At 25.2% G+C, this 6911-nt stretch overlaps 1 long non-coding RNA gene across 1 annotated transcript; it reads left to right on the plus strand.

The window, feature by feature from the left end:
- Nucleotides 1–339: 339 nt before the first annotated feature.
- LOC127113368 (uncharacterized) lies at nt 340–1477 on the plus strand. Its single transcript, XR_007799438.1, has 3 exons — nt 340–515; nt 799–925; nt 1053–1477. It is a non-coding gene; the product is annotated as an uncharacterized LOC127113368 (long non-coding RNA).
- Nucleotides 1478–6911: the final 5434 nt, after the last annotated feature.

A 6911-nucleotide genomic window follows, 5' to 3' on the forward strand; every position in this document is an offset into this window, starting at 1 on the left:
CAGGTCGGGGGTGACATAATAAATTTTCTTTAAGGAGGGGGTGTCGAATATTTAAATTGAATTTGGGTTTGTTAGTTTTTGGGTATTAAGAATTTTAAGTCCAAATTTGTTTTTTAATAAGTCCAACTTCTAGAAGTCTATTCTAGAGAGATTTATGGATTTCACTAGATGTGGATAAGTTAGAATTTTTTTCTAAAATACTAGAGAAAATTCTAGAGAGTGATTTATAGTCATTAGATTAAGTTTGTGGTGACAAAATCCTAATTGTTGATTTAAAAATACCACTAGTATAAATAGATATGATGCACTTGAGTTTGTATTAAGCCAAAATTATATACACTCAATAATACATGTAGCCTTCTCTTTTCCAAAAGTTTTCTGTCCTTTTCCAAATACTTAAACACTTTCTCCACCAACCCAGAACTTCCTTCCAACCATTAGTGCGTTGTGATTATTCTATTTTGAGCAGTTATATGTTATATAAACATAAATTAAACAGGAATGTGAAATACCTGGTAAATGAAATAGCTATATTCTTATTACAAACACAAACACCTTTTCACTTTATTATTTGACTATCAAACTCACACCGATAAACAATTTTCATAGTGTTCCACCACTTAACCATACTCCTATTATATAATATAATAAAATAAATCCAATATTTTAAGTTTTTTAAAATAAAATAAATATTGGTGTGCATTTGCACTATTTCTTTAGATCTGATTCAACTATCTATTTAATTTCATTTGTATTGAATATTCAAATATTTACTAAATCTTGATCTAAATTATGCAGCTTTACTGTAAGCTAATGAAGATGAAATTTATTCATTCGGCAAAAAATTCTACAATGCAATTTGACTGGTCTCTTGTCGGGGATATTATTTTTCGTTTCTCGACCCTGATTTCCTTGATTAAATGAGGTGAATTTGATCTTAATTTATGATTTTTGATGTCATTGGGATTTTGAGGTTTTGTTGAAGCCCAATGTAAATTTTGATATTAATTATAAATTTTATTTTTATTTCCTATTTGTCCCACTATCGCCAGTTATAATTGAAGATTGAGAGGGACACTAATGGCATGCTTCGGTGTCAGCTTCTCCTGTGTTACTCTCTGAATTTGGACCTACATTTGGTAACTTGTTAGGCTTTGTAAGATCAATGAAATCAACTGCGGCTCTCTTCTTAGAATTTCTGAATGCATGATTATCCGTGAAAAATGGTAATTTGAAGGAGTTCCTGCCAAAGAAGGCCTTTGTATTTCCACGGCGAGCATGTTAGGAGATAACAATGATAGGAAGAGAAAGCAAGCAGAAGATATTGTGGATGAGTTCAGAAATTCCAAGTCATTCTCATCTTCGATGTATTATATGTTAAGTTTGTATATTAGAAACTAAAAATATTTATTGAAAAATAGAATGTATTCAAAAATTAATTCAAAAGTAAATTAAATATTAAGTGAATTTCATCAAATTATTCTATGTATTTCTTATAGATTTATACCATTTATTTAGATAATTATACTATGTTAAAAATAATTATTTAACTAAAATTTATTAAATTATTTGTAAAAAAACTATAAAAGATATTTGAAAAAAAAATTAATTTATTTAAAATGTTTAATAATGAAAGTAAAAAAAAATTAAAATTAAGATATAATAACAATGCATATATATTTTATAAAGATATTTGTGTTACATAAATAAGAGAATGGTTGAATATTGCCTTTTGTTCAATAAAAACAAAACAAAATAATATAAAATACTCATTTGTTACTATTAATATCATTATTATTATTATTATTATTATTATTATTATTTTTATTATTATTATTATATTCAACCATTCTCTTATTTATGTAACATAAATATCTCAAAAAATATATATGTATTGTTACTATATCTTAATTTTTTAAATTTTTTTGACTTTCATTATTATACTTTTAAAATAAATTAAAAAGTTTTTCAAATACCTTTTAAAGTTTTTTTACTAATAATTTAATAAAATTTAGTTAAATAATTATTTTTAACATAGTATAATTATCTAAATAAATAATATAAATATATAACAAATGCATAGAATAATTTGATGAAATTCACTTAATATTTAATTTACTTTTCAATTAATTTTTTAATACATTCTATTTCTCACAAAATATTCCTAATTATTATTATTACTATTAATATTATTATTATTATTATTATTATTATATTCAACCATTCTCGTATTTATGTAAAATAAATATCTCAATAAAATATATGTATTGTTACTACATCTTAATTTTTTAAATTTTTTTGACTTTCATTATTATACTTTTAAAATAAATTAAAAAGTTTTTCAAATATATTTTAAGGTTTTTTTACTAATAATTTAATAAATTTTAGTTAGATAATAATTTTTAACATAGTATAATTATCTAAATAAATAGTATAAATATATAAGAAATGCATAGAATAATTTGGTGAAATTAAATTAATATTTAACTTACTTTTGAATTAATTTTTTAATCCATTTGATTTCTCACAAAATATTTCTAATTATTATTGTTGTTATTATTATTATTATTATTATTATATATTATTATTATTATTATTATTATTATATTATTATATTACTATTATTGTTATTATTATATTCAAGCATTCTCTTATTTATGTAACATACATATCTCAATAAAATATATATGTATTGTTACTATATCTTAATTTTTTAAATTTTTTTGACTTTCATTATTATACTTTTAAAATAAATCAAAAAGTTTTTCAAATATATTTTAAGGTTTTTTTACTAATAATTTAATAAATTTTAGTTAGATAATAATTTTTAACATAGTATAATTATCTAAATAAATAGTATAAATATATAAGAAATGCATAGAATAATTTGGTGAAATTCAATTAATATTTAACTTACTTTTGATTTAATTTTTTAATCCATTTTATTTCTCACAAAATATTTCTACTTATTATTATTATTATTATTATTATTATTGTTATTATTATATTCAACCATTCTCTTATTTATGTAACATACATATCTCAATAACATATATATGTATTGTTACTATATCTTAATTTTTTTAAAAATAGACTTTCATTATTATACTTTTAAAATAAATTAAAAAGTTTTTCAAATATCTTTTAAATTTTTTTACTTATAATTTAATAAAATGTTAGTTAAATAATTATTTTTAACATAATATAATTATCTAAATAAATAGTATAAATATATAAGAAATGCATAGAATAATTTGATGAAATTCACTTAATATTTAATTTACTTTTCTATTAATTTTGTAATCCATTCAATTTCTCACAAAATATTTCTAATTATTATTATTATTATTATTATTATTATTATTATTATTATTATTATTATATTTAATTTACTTTCATCTAATTTCTAGTTCCATATCTCTTATTTTTTTAATTTTCTATCGGGATCTGCATTCTAGGGCTCTCCCTCTTAGAGTCACTTAGGGCTACACATTATTCTCCAAATGACTATTTTTTTACCTGTAGTCACTCCACACGTAAGTGATAATTTAGATGTAAGGGATGATTGTTACAAATAATTTGCTTAATTATGTATTAAGGTCATTTCCAAAATATAAATATTCAAAAATTTAAATGGCTCCATTTTGTTTATTCGATAGAACAAAAAATGCATAGCACAAAAATATTAACCATTTCAATTTCCGGTAAGCTAAACAATTTATACATTCATCTTTAAACAATACCACAACAACATATATTAAATCATAATGCAAAACAATACTTTGAAATATAGATATTAATATTTTTAAACATATTAATGTATAACAATCTAGATAGAAATATTTCCCATATGTACAATACTTGTTAAATTTATGAACAATATAACATTTATAATAAAATTATAAACAATATTAGAACACACTTTTTAGAGTTTTTAAGAAGACAATGCTTAAACAATACAAATGTATACAAATATATCTAATATATTAGCCATTTCAATTTTCTGTAAGCTAAACAAATTTATTCATTCATCTTTAAACAACAACACTTTAAGCCTATTAATGTATAACAATCTAGATATTAATATATTTTTAATACAAATTAGAAACGATATAACATTATAATAGAAAATATTTATTTAAAAATTTTAATAAAAAAATGCTTAAACAAGTATGTCTCAGTGTGATGATAATAGGGATATAATATATCTATTTATAAAATAAGAACTCTATTACCATCTATCATCGATATATATGTTGGCCTACACATTATTCAACATAAATAAGAATTAATGTATAAAGCTCATTATTATTGTAAGACTTAAGCATCTCCGAAATATCACATTTACAACATTAATTTATTTTATAAAATCAAAACTTAGAATGACTATAGCCCATCGCAACACAATCGATTGTGTGATAATAATTTGAAAGAAAATACTTTTAAAAAAATCTCTCGGTTAACAACACATTTTTGAATTTGGCCGGTTACTAAACATTAAACAAATAATCTCAAGATGCACCGCTTATTGAACAATACATCCAACAAGAATTAATTGATATTTAATAATGGAGTTAGCTATATCGTTATTGATACATCACCTTTCATGGTTACAAATATCACCAACTCCATCAAATATTAATTTGTGTGGAGCGTATAATAAGCAATGATATGTCATTATAATCCAATAATAATAGTGCCATTTTCTTTGTTACTCCTCAAATTCACTCATATGACTTAAAGCTAGAGAAATCACGATAAGATACCATAAAGTCTCAGATCCAAAACAGTGTATACAACAAGTTTTGAGGTCCTAAAACATTGAGTTATGATATCATACTTGATTATCATAACGCCTAAGCCACAAAATAGCATTGATCACCGACAATGTGATTCCAACAACACCGACAAAGGGATGTTTCCTGATCACTGTCTTGTCATCCTCAAATATTATAATTCGTTGTGGGGACTAAAACCATATCGGTTTAACAAATCACTAGTTAGCTCATGATAATTTTGTACAGGTTGTTCTTTCTTGTTGGTCTAGTTCTTTATTTCAATTTTGGATGTTATTATTTTTTACGGAGAAATTCAAACCTCTTAAAGTGGTGTTAAAAAGTTGGAAGAAGCAAGTGTTTGATAATTTAGATTTCCAAATGTATTCTTTTAGATAGGGGGTCAAGAATTTTGATTCTATGATTGATCATAGATCTTTATTCGATGAGGAGATTCATATTCGTTTTGGTAACATTGTAGAGCTTTGTTCTTTGTTACTGGTTAAAGATTTTTAAGTGTCTCAATGATCAAAATCTAAGTAGGTTAAGGAAGGAGACTCTAATTTTGTTTTCTTCAACTCTTCAACCAAGAGTAGGAGTATGAAGAATGTTATTCTTTTCTTAAAGGTCGACGATGCTTGGTTGGAAGAGGTTGTGGAACTGTGTTTTTGTAGGTCATTAAAAAGGAAGCTCTCTTGAATACAAACATGCTTTTGATGATGGCAACTAGTACTTGATGAAAACAACTAAAGCCAAGCCTAAAGGTGTTAAGGATGCAACCAAATCAATATGGTTTGATAAGTTAGATTCTCTGATGATGGAATATAAATGGAATATAACTTAAGACCCATCTCAAAGTAAAGTTCAAGCACGTGTCTTTAAAGTGGATGTATCTAAAAAGTCTTGAAGTATGTGAAGATACACCTTGATGTTCCTGAGTGAATAACATTGTACATGCATAAGAGCTTCCTTGTAGAATTATATGATTAATCACACACACATACACACACACACACATGAACCCACACACACACACATACATACATACACACAGATACACATGCATACACACACACACACACAAAAGTTTTCAGACTTAGTTTTCTCAAGAAAATATCGCTAATAATTTCTTGAAGTCGTGCCAAATGATTTGGGAGTTGTTAGAAAAATTACGGGCTCAGGATAGAATTGAGAGAAAATCCATCAGTGGGAACTGTCAATTCATAGGTTAGATCATAATATTTTGGGTTAGTAAGAGACATGCAACTATTGATCTTTCTACAGCATAAGCAAAATACATATCTACTGCTAAATGTTGCACACAACTGCATTGGATAAAATATTAGCTAGAGGGTTATTATATTTAAGGAAATAATATCCATATCTTTTGTGACAATACTGCTGCTACTTGTTTAACAAAGAATCAAGTTCAACACTCTAGAACCAAGCACATTGAGATTAAACATCATTTTATTAAAGACTTTGTTCTGAAGGTATTATAGATATTCAATTCATTGATAGTGATCATCAATAGGTTGACATATTTACAAAATCCTTAGCTATTGAAAGATTTAATTTTATAAAAAAAATGAGCATGGTCTATGTAAGACCCTAATTTTGACCCTAAGATCCCTCATGGCATCATGTTATTGCACAAATGCATTGCCTCAAGGATCATAGCATGTTTGGCTCCTTAACCCTAGGGGTGGGACTTGTTTGAGTGTTTTGAGACCACCAAGCATGCTTGTATTGTATATTATTGCTTTTCTTATTTTGATTACTAACCAAAAGCATAAAAATATGTCACTAACTCTTTTTGTTTTGAAGCTCAAGTGATCATGTGCTCCTAGGAGGCTCCTAAGCCCAATGAAATGGCTAGATGAAGATGAGAAAAGGCATGACAGTGGTCCACAAATCTCCTAATCATCATATATGTCTCTCAAGTATCTCAATTTGCCAATTTGATACAGATAACCCAAAGGGCTTGAGGATTGTTTCCCAAGGAAACCCTAATTCCATTGTGCTTTGACTATGCCTTACCCATGAAGCAATCTCAACCTCTAATCAAATTTAATCAAGGAAAGTTCTTTCATTAATTATTTTATGCATATATGAGCCTATTTGAGGACCCTCAAT

Source organism: Lathyrus oleraceus, unplaced genomic scaffold, assembly GCF_024323335.1.
Source record: "Lathyrus oleraceus cultivar Zhongwan6 unplaced genomic scaffold, CAAS_Psat_ZW6_1.0 chrUn0347, whole genome shotgun sequence".
In the NCBI taxonomy this organism is placed as follows: Eukaryota; Viridiplantae; Streptophyta; class Magnoliopsida; order Fabales; family Fabaceae; genus Lathyrus; species Lathyrus oleraceus.